The sequence below is a fragment of the Physeter macrocephalus genome, chromosome 12, assembly GCF_002837175.3.
Source record: "Physeter macrocephalus isolate SW-GA chromosome 12, ASM283717v5, whole genome shotgun sequence".
Classification (NCBI taxonomy): Eukaryota; Metazoa; Chordata; class Mammalia; order Artiodactyla; family Physeteridae; genus Physeter; species Physeter macrocephalus.
The window spans coordinates 89717967-89737436 of NC_041225.1; the positions used below are offsets into that span (position 1 = coordinate 89717967).

General features: G+C 39.2%; 2 protein-coding genes across 4 annotated transcripts in view; one reads left to right on the plus strand and one right to left on the minus strand.

Annotated features, from left to right (window-relative positions):
* Positions 1-19470, plus strand: part of POLE4 (DNA polymerase epsilon 4, accessory subunit) — a 266067-nt gene that overhangs the window by 164998 nt on the left and 81599 nt on the right. For all 3 annotated transcript variants that reach the window (XR_008618925.1, XR_008618926.1, XR_008618927.1), the window contains one exon: positions 17439-17620. The gene's annotated coding sequence lies outside the window, so the exon portion shown is untranslated. The remainder of the gene's footprint in view (positions 1-17438; positions 17621-19470) is intronic.
* TACR1 (tachykinin receptor 1) overlaps positions 1-19470 on the minus strand; it is a 278221-nt gene that overhangs the window by 72619 nt on the left and 186132 nt on the right. The gene's annotated exons all lie outside the window — the stretch shown is intronic.

Sequence of the window (19470 nt, forward strand, 5' to 3'; positions counted from 1 at the left end):
TTGTCTTTTTGTCTTGTTTATGGTTTCCTTTGCTGTGCAAAAGCTTTTAAGTTTCATTAGGTCCCATTTGTTTATTTTTGTTTTTATTTCCATTTCTCTAGGAGGTGGGTCAAAAAGGATCTTTCTGTGATTTATGTCATAGAGTGTTCTGCCTATGATTTCTTCTAAGAGTTTGATAGTTTCTGGCCTTACATTTAGATTTTTAATCCATTTTGAGTTTATTTTGTGTATGGTATTAGGGAGTGTTCTAATCTCATACTTTTTACTGGTCCTGTCCAGTTTTCCCAGCACTACTTATTGAAGAGGGTGCCTATTCTCCACTGTATATTCTTGCCTCCATTATCAAAGATAAGGTGACCATATGTGTGTGGGTTTATCTCGGTCTTTTGTGTTTTCATACAAATTGTGAAATTATTTGTTCTAGTTCTGTGAAAAATGCCAGTGGTAGTTTGATAACGATTGCAGTGAATCTGTAGATTGCTTTGGGTAGTAGAGTCATTTTCACAATGTTGATTCTTCCAATCCAAGAACATGGTATATCTCTTCATCTATTTGTATCATCTTTAATTTCTTTCATCAGTGTCTTATCATTTTCTGCATAGAGGTGTTTTGTCTCCTTAGGTAGGTTTATTCCTAGATATTTTATTCTTTTTGTTGCAATGGTAAATGGGAGTGTTTTCTTAATGTCATTTTCAGATTTTTCATCATTATTTATAGGAATGCCAGAGATTTCTGTGCATTAAGTTTGTATCCTGCTCCTTTACCAAATTCATTGATTAGCTCTAGTAGTTTTCTGGTAGCATCTTTGGGATTCTCTAAGTATAGTATCATGTCATCTGCAAACAGTGACAGCTTTACTTCTTTTCCAATTTGGATTCCTTTTATTTCCTTTTCTTGTCTGATTGCTGTGGCTAAAACTTCCAAAACTATGTTGAATAAGAGTGGTGAGAGTGGGCAACCTTGTCTTGTTCCTGATCTTAGTGGAAATGCTTTCAGTTTTTCACCATTGAGGAAGATGGAAGCAACCTAAGTGTCCATCATCGGATGAATGGATAAAGAAGATGTGGCACATATATACAATGGAATGTTACTCAGCCTTAAGAAGAAACGAAATTGAGTTATTTGTAGTGAGGTGGATGGACCTACAGTCTGTTATACAGAGTGAAGTAAGTCAGAAAGAGAAAAACAAATACCGTATGCTAACCCATATATATGGAATCTAAGAAAAAAAGTGTCATGAAGAACCTAGGGGTAAGATGGGAATAAAGACATAGACCTACTAGAGAATGGACTTGAGGATATGGGGATAGGGAAGTGTAAGCTGTGACAAAGTGATAGAGTGTCATGGACATATATACACTACCAAACATAAAATAGATAGCTAGTGGGAAGCAGCCACATAGCACAGCGAGATCAGCTCAGGGTTTTGTGACCACCTAGAGGCGTGGGATAGGGAGGGTGGGAGGGAGGGAGATGCAAGAAGGAAGAGATATGGGAACATATTTTTATGTATAACTGATTCAGTTTGTTATAAAGCAGAAACTAACACACCATTTTAAAGGAATTATACTCCAAGAAAGATATTAAAAAAAAAAAAAGAGCTAAACATATGTAGTTACTTCTGCCATCTAAGGAGAATGTTGTAATTATTAAGATTGATGATATAAAAATCTGTATTTATTCACCTTCTCTCTGGCATATTGGTGAATGGAGAGTGGGATATTTCAAAATCTTTAATAGTTATTGTGTTTTGTGACTGATGATTATTAGTATAGCCCACTGATGAGTTCAAGGATACACAGAAGTGAGCAGCCATAGTGTGTAGAAGTAGAAAGTTAAATTGTGAAATGAAGACTGTAGAATCTAGTTTCAGGGATCTTCAGAGGGATAAGTATTCAGAAAATTATAGAGGAAGGAAATACGTGAAGGGAGTATTTACAGGAATAAAGAAAGTCAAGCATTCTAATAATGGATAAATCCACAGTGCCCCAAAACTCAAGAAAATTCTGCCATGCACACACACACACACACACACACACACACACACACAGACACAAACACCTTGGATGAGTTATGTTGTGTCCACCAACAGAAGAATGGATAAAGAAGATGTGGTACATATATACAATGGAATATTAGCCATAAAAAAGAACTTTGCATCAAACATGGATGGACCTAGAGATTGTCATACTGAGTGAAGTAAGTCAGACACAGAAATACAAATGTCATATGATATCACTTATATATGGAATCTAGAAAAATGTACAAATGGACTTATTTACAAAACAGAAGTAGAGTCACAGATGTAGAAAACAAACTTTGGTTACCAGGGTATAAGTGGGGGAGAGATAAATTGGGAGATTGAGATTGACATATACACACTACTATATATAAAATAGATAACTAATAAGAACCTACTGTATAGCACAGAGAACTCTACTCAATATTTTGTAATGGCCTATTGGGAAAAAAAAATCTAAAAAAAAGAGTGGATATATGTATATGTATAACGGATTCACTTTGGTGTACACCTGAAACTAACACAATATTGTAAATCAACTTTACTCCAATAAAAATTTAAAAAGAAAAAAACCTTTGTTATAACTTAGTTGAACAATGCAGATATAGAGAGGTGTTAGAAAATGGGAGCTGGGGACATTTTAACCCAATTTCAAAAGAGTTATGGACAGATCAAGAGAATCCAGTTCTGGATAAAGTATCTCTGTAACTCAGACTCCTATTCTCTGAAAAATTGGGCCACCTGTATGCAGAAACTGATGTTCATCTATCACTCCACACTGGAGGCACAGATCCCCACCCAATCCCGACACCTACCCATCTGTGACAGCTCCTTGTTGGGGGATGAGGGGGTCTCCAAAGACCACTTAGAATTGCCTGACTTACAGGATCAGAACCCTATTCCCTGGATGATAAATAGGGTCCTCCATAATCTGGTTCATAAGATCAATCTCACAGATCAACAGATCCTATCAAAGACTGTCTGTCTTAACCTACCATGTCAGTGTGATTACCTTTGTCTGGGGGGTTCTTTCCAAGAATTAAGTGGAAAACAAATTTACACAGAAGGGATACCATGAAAGAAATCTGGAGTTGCTGAGAAAAGGGGAAATGGAATTAAATCTATCAAAATAAGAAAATTCCTGATTAAGAGTCTTCAACTACTCCTTGTCATCTACAGGCAATGTTATTTTATGTGTGGTAAACTAAATTTGTTTCTAATACCTTAGTGAGAAATAAATCATATCATCAATGTGAGGTATGCAATAGATGGCACAGACTGTGTATCTGGGCCTGAGGCCCTTTAAGAGTGCAAAATCAGTGGGGGTGTTCCCAAGATGGTGGAGTAGGAAGACCCTGAGCTCAGCTCCTCTCATGAGCACACCATATTACAACAATTTACAGAACAAGTATTGATGAAAAAGCCTGGAACCTACCAGAGAAGATTTTCTACAACTAAAGATATAAACAAGGAATAACAATGAGACTGGTAGGAGGGGCAGAGTCATGGTACAGCCAAGACTGTAGCATGGGTGAGTGACCCACAAATGGGAGAATAATTACAATTGTAGAAGTCCTCCCCAAAGAGTGAGGGATCTGAACCCCATATCAGACTCCACAGCCTTGGGGTCCTGCACCAGGAGGATGAGCACCCCAGAACATTTGGCTTTGAAGTCCAGTGGCCTTATTTTTGGGAGTCACAAAGGACTGGGGGAAATAGAGGCTTCACTCTTAAGGGGCACATGCAAAATCTCACAAGCTCTGGGACCTAAGGCAGAAGCAGTAATTTGAAAAGAGCCTGGGTCAGACCTACGTGCTGATCTTGGAGAGTCTCCTGGAGAGGCAGGAGGCAATTGGAGCTCATCCGTGGACACAGACACTGGCAGCATCCATTTTGGGGAGTTTATTCTATGGTGTGGACACTGGTGTTGGCAGGTGCCATTTGGGAATCCTCCCTCTAGCTTATTAGCCTCAGGACCCATCCCTGTCCCCACCCATCAGCTTGTCGGCACCAGTACTGGGATGTCTCAAGCCAAGCAATTAACTAGACAGGGAAACAGCCCTTACATGCTACCAGCAGACAGGCTGCCTTAAGATTCCTTGAGCCCACAGCCACCCTTGGACACAGCCTTGCCCAGAGTGTGCAGGACCCACCCCCACACACCAGTGTGTAGACACTAGACCTGAAACCCCCAGGGCTTTGCAGTCATAGACCTCAGGACCCAGCTCCACCAACCAGTGGGCATGCACCAGCCCCAGAATCTCCTGGGACCTGGCACTGCCCACCAGCTAGCCTGCTCTAGCCTTGGGACAAGCTCATTCACCAGCAGGTGCATACAAGCCCCAGGACAATGGCAGCCCTGCAGCCTGCCATGGCAGGACCAAACCCACACACCAGCAGGCCAGTAGAAAAAGCTTTTGACAAAATTCAACATTCAGTTATGATTAAAAAAACTCTCCACAATGTAGGTATAGAGGGAACATACCTCAACATAATAAAGGCCATATATGATAAGCCCACAGCTAACATCATACCCAGCAGTGAAAAGCTAAAAGTGTTTCCCCTAAGATAAGGAACAAGACAAGGATGCCCACTCTTGCTACTTTTATTCAACATGGTATTGGAAGTCTTAGCCACAGCAATCAGACAAGAAAAAGAAATAAAAGGAATGCAAACTGGGAAGGAAGAAGTAAAACTATCATAGTTTGCAAATGACATGATACTCTACATAGAAAATCCAAAAGATGCCACGAGAAAACTACTAGAGCTCATCAAAGAATTCAGTAAAGTTGCAGGACACAAAATTAATATATATTAAATCTATTGTATTTCTATACTAACAACGAACTATCAGAAAGAGAAATTAAGGAAACAATCTCATTTACCATCACATCAAAAAGAATAAAATACCTCAAAATAATCCTAACTAAGGAAATAAGAGACTTGTACTCAGAAAACTATGACACTAATGAAAGAAATTGAAGATGACACAAACAGATGGACAGATATATTGGGTTCATGGATTGGAAGAATTACTATTGTTAAAATGACCACACTACCCAAGGCAACCTACAGAGGCAATGCAATCCCTATCAAAGTACCAAAGGCATTTTTCACTGAACTAGAACAAATAACTTTAAAATTTGTGTAGAAACACAAAGACCCCTAATAGCCAAAACAATCTTGAGAAAGAAAAACAGGGCTGGAGGTGTCATGTGCCCTGATTTCAGACTATAGTACAAAGCTATATTAAACAAAACAGTATGGTACTGACACAAAAAAGACACATAGATCAATGGAACAGAATTGAGAGCCCAGAAATAAACCCACACACCATAGGTCAATTAATCTATGACAAAGGAGGCAAGAATATAGAATGGGGAAAAGACAGTCCCTTCAATAAGCAGTGCTGGGAAAACTGGACAGCTACAAGTAAAAGGTTGAAGTTTGAACATTTTCTCACACCATCTACAAGGATAAACTCACAATGTATTAAAAACCTAAATGTAGGACTGGATACATAAAAATCCTAGAAGAGAACATAGGCAGAACACTGTTTGATATAAATTGTAACAATATTTTTTTGATCTGTCTCCTAAGGCAAAGGAAACAAAAACAAAAATAAACAAATGGAACTATATCAAACTAAAACGCTTTTGCACATCAAAGGAAATCATTGACAAAACAAAAGGCCACTTACTGAATGGGAGAAAATATTTGCAAATGATATGACTTATTAGGGGTCAATATCCAAAATATGTAAACAACTCATACAATTTAAAATAAAAAAAACCCCAAACAACCTGATTAAAAAATTGGCAGAAGACCTGAATAGACTTTTTCCAAAGAAGACATTTAGATGGCCAACAGGCACATGAAAAGATACTAAACATCACTAATCATCAGAGAAATGCACATTAAAACCACACCTGTCAGAATGGCTATCTTCAAAAAGATCACAAAAAACAAATGTTGGCAAGGATGTGGAGAAAAGTGAACCCTTGTAAACTGTTGGCAGGAATGAAATTCATGCAGCTACTGTGGAAAATAGTATGGAGGTTTTTCAATAAACTAAAAATAGAACTACTATATATCCAGTAATTCCACTCCTGGGTATATATCCAAAGAAAATGAAAGCACTAATTTGTAAAGATATATGCACCCCAATGTTTATAGTAGTATTATTTACAATAGCTAAGATATGGAAGCAACCTAAGTGTCAACAGATGAATGGATAAAAAATATGTGGCATTTATACACACACACACACACACACACACACACACACACACACACACAGAATGGAATACTACTCAGCCATAAAAAAGAATGAAAATTTTGCCATTTGCAACAACATAGATGGACCTGGATGGTATTATGCTTAGTGAAATAAATCAGAGAAATATTGATACTGTATGTTATCATTTACATGCAGAATCTAAAAAATAAAACAAATGGACAAATACAACAGAAAAGAAACAGACGTTCAGATACAGAGAGCAAACTAGTGGTTTCCAGTGGTGAGAAGGAAAGGGGGACAGCAACATGGTACAAGCCACTAGATATAAAATAAATAAGAATCACTATGTTGTTCACCTGAAACTAATATTGTAAATCAAGTATACCTCAATTAGAATAAGAGAAAAGAAAAAACTTATTCTCAAAAAAAAAAAGTTCAAAGGAGGAGGCAACAGGAGAAAGGGTGAAGATGTGTCATAGGTTCATTTTTATGATTTACAATGAGCTAGTGTTTAATCCTGATTCTCTTCCTCCTCACAATTTCATCCTCCATTTCCTCCTGCATGAGTTTCCATAGAGCAGAGAAAAGATTTACCTGAATATTGAGAATTTTAATTTACCATCTGTGCATAATATCTATGCAGCAAAAATCTCACAGATCTTGGGAGTTAGAGCTTGGGCAATGGAAAGGACCCGAGGGTTTGTGAATGGCAACTGTAAGCTATGTTCTTTTAGCTAGATTTTCTCCATCATTAAGCTTGGAGCAGAATGAATCTGATCTACTCTTAACCTGCCTGTGGAATTCTCAACAAACTCAAGACTGCTGGTTAGAGACACTGAAAAAGGGCTATGAGGGTGGACATTGGGAATCAGAGACCTTAACACCTGTGAAGTATAGACAAGAATCTGAAGCCACTTAGTTTGTTTATCTGTAGCATCTGCAGAATCTGTCTCTGCCTTGTATTTGGTAGGATGGTAATTCTAAGTCTTTGGGGCATTATGACTGACAGTTTCTGTTAGATATGTAACACCTCAGCAACCTAGCATATGGGCTGTTTGGTCAATGTGCTTTGGCTTTTAATTGGATAAAATTCATGACTAGCTCCTTTGATAACTGGATTTACCTGTGGAATAATAAAATGAGGCCTAAGAGTTTTGCCTTAGAATCCTGGGACGTTAGCAATGATCCAGTTCAAAGCTCTCTTTCTGCAGATGAGGAGCAAGCTCACAGAGGGACAGAGAGTTACTCTGGTTATACCACATGTTAGAGGCAAAACCAGTTCTAGAACCTAGGTCTTCCAACTCTTAACAGTAGTGCTCTCTCTTGACACTGTGTTTTCAGGGCTATGCCTAAGATAACCCATACCATGTGCAGATAGCATTGTGTGCAAATAGCTCCTTAAAGCATATTTGTGATTGATAATGCTGTTAGTGTTGATTTAATTATAGGGTGGTAGGAGGAAAAAAAGTCACAGTTTTCCAAATGGAAGGACTCAAGTTGAAAAACAAGAGTCAAAAATTGTTCTAAGTATTCCATATATTTTTTTTAAATTAAAATAAAGATAGGCTATGGAATTTATTTGGGTGAAATATCTAGAAAACTGAACCAAAGCTTTTGTTTCTTTAATTTTCCAGTTAGATACAAAATGGTCCATCAATCAGGAAGGGTATTCATTAACAACCAATGACCACAGTAATCTCTGACATCTCCATGTGTGGTGGTTGGCTCTTAAACTAAATAACATTCATAGCTTGTGACTTCTAAACTCTTCTGTGGTGGGGATATCCATGATGGTGATGGTGGTGGTGATAATGGTAGTGATTGTGTTAGTGGTAGTGGCAGTGATGATGGGAGTGGTGGTGATAGAAATGGTGGTGATGATGATGGTGGTGGTTGTGGTCATAGTGATGGTGGTGATGGAGGTAGAGGTAGTGGTGGTAGTGGAAGCTGCTGTGGTAATTGTAGTGAAATTAGTGGTGGCCATGAAGATGGTGGTAGTGGTAGTGATGAAGCACTGCTATTTGCACTCAACTTTCAAGGATAGGCAGGATTTTCTAAAGGCAGAGGTTTCTAGGAGTGGAAATTCCAAGGTGAGGAAATAGCTCCACTGGGGTCACTAATTTCTCTGACTAGCTGGAATGTGGGATCGATGGTGTGTGATAAGAGTGTGAAAGATAACCTCAGAGAGGTGCACCTGGGGTTATCTGGTAAAGCCTTGGATACTAGAACAGGAATTTTGAACAGGTATTTCCCCAGAATGTCAAGGAGAACAATTAGATGACTAGAATCATTCAAACAAATAAAGAAAAAATGATAAGGAGCTCACTCAGGGCAGTAGTCCTTAGAATAGAGATGTGAATATAGACATGAGAGTCATTTGTGAATCAACAGAACTTGGCAACTGACTGGGTATGGAGAACCAGGAGGAGTCATGCTCTGTGTAATGAGCAGCTCTATGAGGGCATGGACAATATATCATGTTACCTGGCTTTTCCATAGAGACTGGCACTGTGCCTAATATGTGGTAGGTGCTCTGAAAATATCTGGGATCTATTTAACTGCTAAAGAGCTGACCATGGGGCTGAATTTCACTCTTTTCTATTCCTTCATTCTCCCTGAGTGTACACACTTAGGCAGTGGCACACCCACACAACAGACTTCCTTTGCATGGCTATAACCCAGTCCACAGTTTGGTCAGGCACCAGGCAATTGATTGGGGATGACAACATTGTATACAGCACCTTCTCCAGCTCCCATTAGAGGAGGGAACTTGTGAAGGATGGAGAGTCTGGGATATTCATGAAAGAGGTGATATTTTATCTGAATCTTAAAGAAAGATAGAGGTTGGATAAGTAGAGAGGGAGGGTGTTTCAGGAGGAAAAAAATCAGGGGCTGAGATCTAGGCATTGAAATGAGTGGGTGAGTTTTGCAGAAGTGAAGTCATGTGTGGGCTGTTTGCTACACACTCTGGTCAAACTAGGGGAGCCTTGAATATTCAAGTAAAAAAGCTGTACTTACTCTCTTAAGTTAGGGGTTTCCGAATCAGAACAGTGAGTACTAATCTAAACTCCGTGTGTTCCCTTTCATGTCTTGGTCTCCCTTGCAGTCAGATGGGGTCCTATTAGTGATCTCTGGCAAACAGGAATGTAAGCAGAAGTGACATATTACTTCCAGTCAGGGGTGCCTTGTCCATCCCTCTCTGCCACTTCTGTGGTGCATTGGAAATACTCCAGATGGTGCAGCTACAAGATAGCAGAACCTTCATTACACAAGTTTCTGATTGTGAGGAGCAGGATCTGGGACTTACACTGTGAGTGAGAAATAACACTTTGTTTTGAAAAGAGCCTGAGGTTTTAGACTAATTTGTTAGGGCAACTATTCTGACAGCTGCTAAGGCTTGGGGTCAAGGAGTGGAATGGTGAGAGTTGGGGGGTAGAAGGATATGTACAAGGCTATACCCTCTTCATCTGTGACGCTTCCTGTCATGTGCAACCAGATGGTGTAGTACTTTTCTGGGAACTGTGGATATCAGTTGATTATAAAATCCATGGATACCTCTTCTTTTCACTGGGCACAATCATTTTGCCTGTGCAGCTCTGAATACTTTGGGGCAGTTGGGTTGACATGGAGAGTGGGATGCTTGAAAGAAAGTTGATACTCTAGTTGAAGCAGGGGATTAGGAGGCAAGACTCTTTAGTTTTCCCCAAACCCCAGCCAGCCAGTGGAAACTCTTCAGAACTCCAATACAGCTCAGAACCCAGTTGGAAAATACCCTGGTAGCATGAAAATACACAGAATTTGGATTTGGAAAATATGGATTTGACTCTTGGCTCCACCAGTTACTAGTTGTGTAGGTAAATTTCTTAATCTCTCTGGTTGTATTCTTCATGTGAAATTAGATATTATACCTGCAGGTGTACAGGACTATTGTGCAAATAAAGAAATATAAAATGTGTGAATGATACTTTGTGAACTATATAGGGCTCTGCAAATTTCTGTGGTTTGTTCATTATCATGTATGCATAGCTGCAAAGCTATTTCAGTTGGGGCCTCATTGCTCCCTCTCACATTGCCTGTTGTACATTCCAGAACCTTCTCACTTCTTTCTGTAAATGACCTTGCCTCCTACTTCACTGAGAACATCAAGAACTTCCAGCATGGATATCTCAGATTCTCTCCATACTTTTGTACATCTACTCATTCTTCTCTCCTGTTTCAGAGAAAGATAGTGCTCTTCTTCTGCTCCAGGGCCAAACCTTTTACTTGGGCTCACAGCCTATCATATACCGCCTTCAAAACCTTGCTCCACCCATCAACCCCTGTCTCATATCTTCCAGTTTTTCTTTTTTATTCTTTTTGGCTGCATAGGGTCTTAGTTGTGGTGCGCAAGCTCTTCGTTGTGGTGCACGGGCTTCTCTCTAGTTGTGGCATGCGGGTTTTTATTTTTTCTTCTTCTCTAGTTGTGGCACGTGAGCTCCAGAGTGTGTGGGCTTTATAGTCTGTGGCACATAGGTTCTCTAGTTAGTTGAGGCGCGGAAGCCCAGTAGTGGTGGCTCGTGGGCTTATTTGCCCCACGGCATGTGGGATCTTTGTTCCCTGACCAGGTATCGAACCTGTGCCCCTGACATTGTAAGGTGGACTCTTTACACTGGACCACCAGGGAAGTCCCTCTTCCAGTTTTTCTATCCCTTCAGTCAGATAATGTGACCAAGTCTCTTATATCCTGAAAAAAATTTCCTTAGCATATAGCCTCATAAAACTAAATCTTATCTTTCTCTCCTTCTCTTTACCACATACTGTATTTCTGAAACAATAGTTCTCCACTTCCACATCCATGCTCATTTGAAGTGGAAAGAATGTAAGTAGATACTTTCTGACCACAATTAAACAGCCAGTTAATTTTCACAGGTGTGGTGAATGTGGCAAGAGAGGGAAGTGGTTCTTCAGAGTCTTCTGTTCTGAGTAGCTACACAGTATATTAAAAAAAAGTTTTACAACTGGGCAACTAGATTAAATAACTCAGTAATTTTTCTTTGACTATTTCTCACTCTTGGCTTTCAACAATGCCACTGCTTCATTAATTTTTTTAATTGTCGGTGATGAAACTATTTCTGTTCTGTCAGGTATCTGAGTACAGGTAAAGCTCATTTTATTGCACTTTGCATATATTGCATTTTTACAAATTGAGGGTTTGTGGCCACCCTGCATCAAGAAAGTCTATAGGCACCATTTTTCCAATAGCATTTGTTCACTTTTCTCACTTTTCAATTTTTTTCATTATTATCATATTTCTGTGGTGATCTGTCATCAGTGATCTTTGATGTTACTATTGTAATTGTTTTGGGGTACCACAAATGGTGCTCATATAAGACAACAAACTTTATCAAAAAATGTGTGTACTCTGACTGCTCCACCAACTGACCATTCCCCCATCTCTTTCCCTCTCCATATTCCCTGAGACAAAAGAATATTGAAATTAGGCCAGTTAATAACCCTACAATGGCCTCTAAGTGTACAAGTGGAAGAACAGTCACACATCTCTCACTTTAAATCGAAAGCTAGAAATGATTAAGCTTAATGAGGAAGACATGTTGAAAACTGAGATAGACCAAAAGCTAGGCCTCAAACAGTTAGCCAAGTTGTGAATGCAAAGGTAAAGTTCTTGAAGGAAATTGAAAGTGCTACTCCAGTGAACACATGAATAATAAGAAAGAGAAATAGCCTTATTGCTGATCTGGAGAAAGTTTTAGTGGTCTGAATAGAAGATCAAAGCTGCCATAACATTCCCTTAAGCCAATCCCTAATCTAGAGTAAGGCCCTAACTCTCTTCAATTCTGTGAAGACTGAGAGAGGTGAGGAAGCTGCAGAAGAAAAGTTTGAAGCTAGCAGAAGTTGGCTCTTGAGGTAAGGTAAGAAGCCATCTCCATAACAAAAGTACAAGGGGAAGCAGCAACTGCTGATGTAAAAGCTGCAGCAAGTTATCCAGATCTAGCTAAGACAATTCATGAAGGTGGCTACACCAAACAACAGATTTTTCAATGTAGATGAAACAGCTTTATTGGAAGAAGATGTCATCTATGACTTTCACAGCTAGAGAGGAGTAGTCAGTGCCAGACTTCAAGCTTCAAAGGACAGGTTGACTCTTGTTAGAGGCTAATGCAGCTGGTGACTAAGTTGAAGCCAATGCTCATTTACCATTCTGAAGAGTCTAGGGCCCTTAATAATTACACTAAATCTACTGCCTGTCCCCAAATGGAACAACAAAGCCTGATGACAGCACTTATGTTTACGACATTGTTTACTAAATATTTTAAGCCCACTGCTCAGAAAAAAAGATTTCTTTCAAAATATTTCTACTCATTGGCAATGTACCTGGTCACCCAAGAACGCTGATAGAGATGTACAACAAGCCTGCTAACATACCTGCTAACACAACATCCACCCTGCAGCCCATGGATCAAGGAGTAATTTGTACTTTCAAGCCTTATTATTTAAGAAATATATTTTGTAAGGCTATATTTGCCATAAATAATGATTCTTTTGATGGATCTGTGCAAAGTCAATTGAAAACCTGCTGGGAAGGATTCACAATTCTAGATGCAATTAAGAACATTCATTATTCATGCATGGGAAGAGGTCAAAATATCAACATACACAGGAGTTTGGACGAAGTTGATCCTAACCCTCCTGGATGACTCTGAGGTGTTCAAGGCTTCAGTGGAGGAAGTAATTGCAAACGTGGTGGAAATAGCAAGAGAACCAGAATTAGAAGTGGGGCATAAAAATGTGACTGAATTGTTGCAATCTTAGGATAAAACTTTAACGGGTGCGGAATTACTTATGGATGAGCAAATAAAGTGGTTTCTTGACATGGAATCTACTCCTGGTGAAGATGCTGAGAAGATTGTTGAAATGACAAAGAATTTAGAATATTACATGAACTTAGCTGATAAAGTAGTGGCAGAGTTTGAGAGAATTGTCTGCAATTTTGAAAAAAGTTCTACTGTGGGTAAAATGCTATCAAATAACATTGCATGCTATAGAGATATTGTTCATGAAAGGAAGAGTCATTCGTTGTGGCACACTTCATTGTTGTCTTATTTTGAGAAATTTCCACAGCCACCACCACCTTGATCAGTCAGCAGCCATCAACGATGTAGGAATACCCTCTACCAGCAAAGAGATTACAACTCACTGAAGGCTCAGATGATAGCTAGCATCTTTTAGCAATAAAGTATTTCTTAATTAAGGTATGTACATTGTTCTTTTAGACATGATATTACTGCACACTTAATAGTATAGTATAAACATAACTTTAATATGCGCTGGGAAACCAAAAAATTTGTGTGACTCACTTTATTGCAGTATATGCTTTATCTTGGTGGTCTGGAACCTAACCCCAATATCTCCAAGGTATGCCTATATTTAGAGACTTGAGCTAAACATTCTCTCACCTAACAAACAGCACATTCAGGATTAGAGCCAACCTGGATCTTTTAAAAATAAATGACATAACCCATAGAACTCAACATGTGAAAAGCAGTGACAGTGACAGATAACCACATGGGGAGTAAGAGTGAAGACTGTTTGGGACTAAGGTGGTTTCATTATCACTCCCAGTTTGGGACGAACAGCTGACCACTGTCCATGCCTGGGGGGCACACCCAAAATGGAGGCAGCTATTATTTACTCTCTATATCTGAGAGACAGATTTTGTTTCTTCCTATTGCTCAGCTGAGACATGAACAAGTTGTTTCTCTCCTCTCTAGTGATTTGCATCAGGGTAAAGACAAATGGAACATTCAGTCTCTCAAATCTTTGCCTGCTCCTGGGTTTACCCAAGTATTCATCAAGCGTTCCTGGTGGTGACGTACAGCTAGTGATATGTTGGTAGCACTTGGTTTTCTGAAAAGTCTTTAATCGGTAGCATTCTGTGGTGTGAATACTTTTGCTATGGCCAATTTCAAGCTACAACATGATGAATATGCCAGCATACAGCCGAATATGTCACACATTCTGTTACCAAAGTAGTACACCTACCATAAAAAATTAGAAAATCATATAATGCAGGGAAGAATGCAAAGAGAAAAAATACTAGAAGAGTCACCATCCAAAAAAAGACAATAATTTGATATATTCCATTTTCAAAAAAGAAAGAAAATTCTATGCATATATTCCTTTTAGTGTTTAGTTTTTACATAATTGTCATCATCATACTGCAGTTGCGTTTCCTTTTTGTACACCAGCATAAGCACTTTCCCATATTATTACAAATATGTCCTAAACATTTTAGCAGCTGCATAATATTCTAAAACATGAGCAAACCAGTCCATTTCATGGTACCTTCAGGTTGTTTCTGATTTTTGGTCAGAAATGATCTTGTTTACTTTAATAAACATCCTCAATCTCCCAGAAATACTTTTGTGGAAGCTGAGGGAGCAGCTGTCCTATGAGAAGGACAAAGGGAAAACCCTGGGAACAGCTGCCTCAATATTGGTCAAACCTTGAAATCAAGGAACTGAACTGAGTGACTCATCTGCTAAGAGATTTCCAAGGTTTCATCCCTGAAATCTACATCCCTACCAACCTTGCTCACCACCATGTCCAGCTCACTCCATCAGTTGATTCTCATTCCCTTAGCTAATCTAGTCTTTCCCACTTTCCTCTCAAACTCTTTTGTTTTGCCTTTGAACTGCTTTGTGGCAAGTAAATTCCCATCTATCCTCAAAGTTTTAGGAACCTTCCTTCTACTTCTAGCCTTATTAGAACCCCTGAGAACATGTGCCCTCTATACCCCTTTGCAGATTAAGGCAAAATTTTCTTCTTGTGTTCATATTTACTCCCCTCAGAACCAAGAGGTAAGGTGAGGGTCGTCCTGCTTCTTCCAGACCACTTTGCCTTCTGTCCTGTCAAACACCATTCCTTTAAGGAGCACGTGTCTGGTCACATACCTCTCTCCCTCATTGTTATTACTCTCCAAACTTCCCTAATCACTGAGGATTTTAGCTCTGGCTGGAAGCTTTCCTCTCCATCTGGCTTCTGTCTCATTGCAGTGACTTCTTCCTTCTGAGGAAGACTGCCCAGCACTCGGCACTCTGACATCTCAGTTCTTAGACTCCTCATCTCTAGTGACTTTACTCTCTTCTTCATCTCATTTATGTGCTCCCTGGTCACACCTGCACTGTGCACCTCTTTTGAGATGTGGATTTCAAACATCCCCTCCATAAATACCATGTCCATCCTCCTAGCTCACTTGCCCATGTAATTCCAGTGTCACAGTTCTCTGTCTCAATGGGAACTCAAATCATTTGAGCCTGCCACTTTCTTCCTATCTCTCAGTCTCTTCAGGTTTTTCTTCCCTCCTTGTCCATCAATATAATCACTCTATTCAGCTGCCTCCAATACCCTTACCCTTTCCACCCACTATGATATTCACCTAATAGCATCTCAGCCCAAGATGAATCCAACCACCCACACCCTTGTCGGTTGCTGCCCCAGATACTAACACTGGGAGAGGTTTGAAGAGCTAGACTGATTTGACTTTCAATTCCTGGGTTCTTTTCCTTCCATTCTTCTGTGACTACACACCCCAGGCTGCTGGCCACTGATCCACATTCCCCTTTGCCGAGCCTTCCTATTCTACTGACTTCCTCAGGGCTTTGTCCAAACCTTTGTTGATTAGCTCTCCCTAGGTGACTTGTCTGCTCCTAAGGATGACTATGATTCACATTTTTATATCTCTACCTCAGAACTTACTGGTGAGCTGGACTTTTATGTCTACCGGGATGTAACTTACAGGTGTCTCATGATCACCCTCTTGCTTCAGGCTTTCCTGTTCCAGCATTTACTCCTCCATTGTTGTCAGGGTAAAGTCTAAACTCTTCAGTGGGTCTGCAGTGTTCTTTATGATCTCTAGGCTTGAATTTCTTCACTTATTCCCATCCTGCCCCACCCATCACACCACACACCACACACACACACACACACACACGCACACACCACCCCACCCCACACCATATATACATACCACACACACCACACCAATACACACATCCCCTCCACACCACACCATACATGAACACAATCACATACATACATATACCACACACACCACACCACACACCAACACAAGTACCTACCACACACCACACCATACCACACACCACACACACAAGCTACACCACACACACACATATTCCACTCAACCACTCTGAATTTATTCAGAGGGGCAGGATGATGTAATGGCTAATGAATGAGCTTCAAAGTCAGACTTCCTTGGCTCAAATTTTTGTTATGCCACTTACTAGCAGGAGATTCTTGAACATTTACCTAACTTACTGAGCTTCTGTGAGAATAGAATGAGATGAGGCATGTAAAGTTCTTGGCAGAGTGCCTGGAACACCATAGGTGCATAATGAATGTTAATGATTATTGTTTTTTAATTCAGTTTCTTAAGCATAACATATTACCTCTCTTTCAGAGCGTGCTGTTGCTTCAACCTGAAATTCTTTCTTCCACTGAACTCTGCATATTGCTTTGTTTCCCCCACCCCCCATCCACATGCTGTCTGACTAACTCAGACTTAACCTCCAGGACTCAGCTGGTTACTTACTTTGTCTGTTGGACATTTTATGATCCCAGCTTAAGGACACCTGCCTTTGTTCTTTCCTGGCACTGTGAACCTTTTATCCTTGTAGTACCCACTCCTGTATTTACATGACCCTTTACTTCTCTGATTGACCAGTAGACTTTAAGGGCATTGAGACTGGGGTGTGCATCTTGGCCATTGATATATCTTTAGCATAGTACCTGCCATAAAGTAAGTGTTCATAAATACTTGCTAAGTGAATGAGTGAAATGATAAATCACACTGAATGACCATAGCTCTCCCCTTTTACGGAGAATAATTTAAAAAAGAAAGTTCATGGGAACTATGAAGTAACTGTGAGTCAGAAGAATGCAACCCTCAATTCACTAAACATCCTTGGTAATCTCCTTAGCAATGGTCTGCAAGATCTACCATATTTGTAATAATAATTAAATAAAATAACTTAAGAATTAGTGGCTGTCAGCATTAATTGGATGATTACTATGTACCAGACACTTGCTAAGTCCTTAGCATGCACTATTTCATCTAATCTTCACAATAACTCATGATGTACATACTATTATTTTCAGATGAGAAAACCGAGGCTCAGAAGATGAGTGGAGTGACTGTCCCAAAGTACATAGTTGATGAATGATGACCCTACTGTGGATTAATTTGGGAGTAAGCTCTTGACCCTGTTGAACAAATCATCACCATAAATTCTGGAACTGTACCTGAGAAATAAATGCCACGTTCTCCTCTGTAATTGAAGGTAAAGATATGTACATATTTTTTGCCATATGACTTGTTTGGCCAATGGCATATCAGCATATGTGGGGCATGCAGAGACTTGTAAAGCACTAGTGCAATAGGACTTGTCCTCTCTTGCTGCTTTTGAAATTCAGGAGAAGAAGCCTAAGCACTACTGCTGGATGATGAGAAACACATGGTTCAGTCACCCCTGTCATCCTGGTTGGCAATCTTCCAAGTGCCAGATATGTGAGTAAGGGTTCCTAGGTTATGCAGCACTCAGATAACCTGAAGACGTATGAGAGAGTCTCACAGAGTTTAGTTGAGTTGACACAATCCAGACTAGCCAACCAACTCACAAAATCATGACCTGAATGAATAGTTGTTACTTTAAACCAATATGTTTTGGAGTGATCTGCTACTCAGCAGGAGTTAACTGATACACTATCCAAAATCATTTTCTATTACTTGCAGTCAAAAGAGTACTAACTATAATAGAGTAAAAAAAAATTTTTTTCATATATAAAATATATCTTGGTATAAAAATTGACAGTAATGATTCGATTAAGGGCAGATGTAATATTTCAATATTGTTTGGATTTCCTAGATTAATATAAAATCCTATAAGGATCTTGGAGTAAATTTCAGGCTACCCACAAAAGGAGAGACCGTTGTGACTTTAAACAACAAAAGAGCAATATTTGCTGAGCCTAAAAGGACACACAGTATTCTGACAATCTATACCAAATCAAGCTGCCGTTTGTATGAAAAAATATTCTCAAATATGCAAGAAAGTACTCTTTTCTGCAAAGAAACTACCAAAAGACATGCTCCAGGACAATGAGAGATGAGCCAAAATGAGAATTCAAAATCAGGAAGCCAGGCACTAATAAACTGGTGATGATTAGTAAAACAAAAGTATATAGAGATGACATTGTTTATTTATTTATTTATTTATTTATTTATTTATTTATTCAGGAAATAAAAAGTTCTCTTTATTTAGAAGTTCCAGTTTATATAATCCCTCATCTCCTTGAGGAGACAGGGGATGTTAAAATATTGAAAACCAGTTCATCTTGTCCTACTCATGAGTTGATTCAATAGCTTAAGCATAAAGTTTATAACAATAATTCATTCAGAGATGGATTACACACTAGTAACGAATTCTTACACACATCACTGAAAATGGAAACCACATTTTACAAAGAAATAAACTAAATCATATCAAATTACTGAAGAGTTACAGGCCAAATATAGGACTATAGATGGGTTACTTAATGCTATTAGACGTGTACTGATGTTTCCTTCCCAAGATTCAGTCCTGAATCCTTAGCCCTTTACAGAATTTCAGATGGGTGACATCTGACCATATATATGCAGTCCTGACCTTTTGTTTGAGCTTGAGATGACATTGTTTATAAACCATATTTATAAAATGGAATAGAAAACACTTTTAAGATGGCAGATCTATATAAGTTGTTTTCAACCACTTGGCCTTAGGACCTCTTTACACTATAAAAATTACTGAGGATCCCAAAGAACTTCTGTTCATGTGGGTTCTACCTATCAATAGTTAACAACATTAGAAACAGAAACTGAGAAAATTTTAGTGTTTGTTTAGTCAGTTAAAAATAACAATAATACATCTAGAGCCCAGATCTTGATTTTTAATACCATTCTCCAGTAAAAGAAACTAGGGCTCCTTAGAGAAATGGCTGATTGCAGGATTGGGGCAGAAAATACACAGGATGAGCCTAGAGCATCTTGTAGTGCTACAGAGCATGAAAGTGCTGGAAACACAATATAACACAAACAAAAATGAAAACAGTGTGAGAGAGAGAGAGAGAGAGAGAGAGAAGGAAAGGAAGGGAG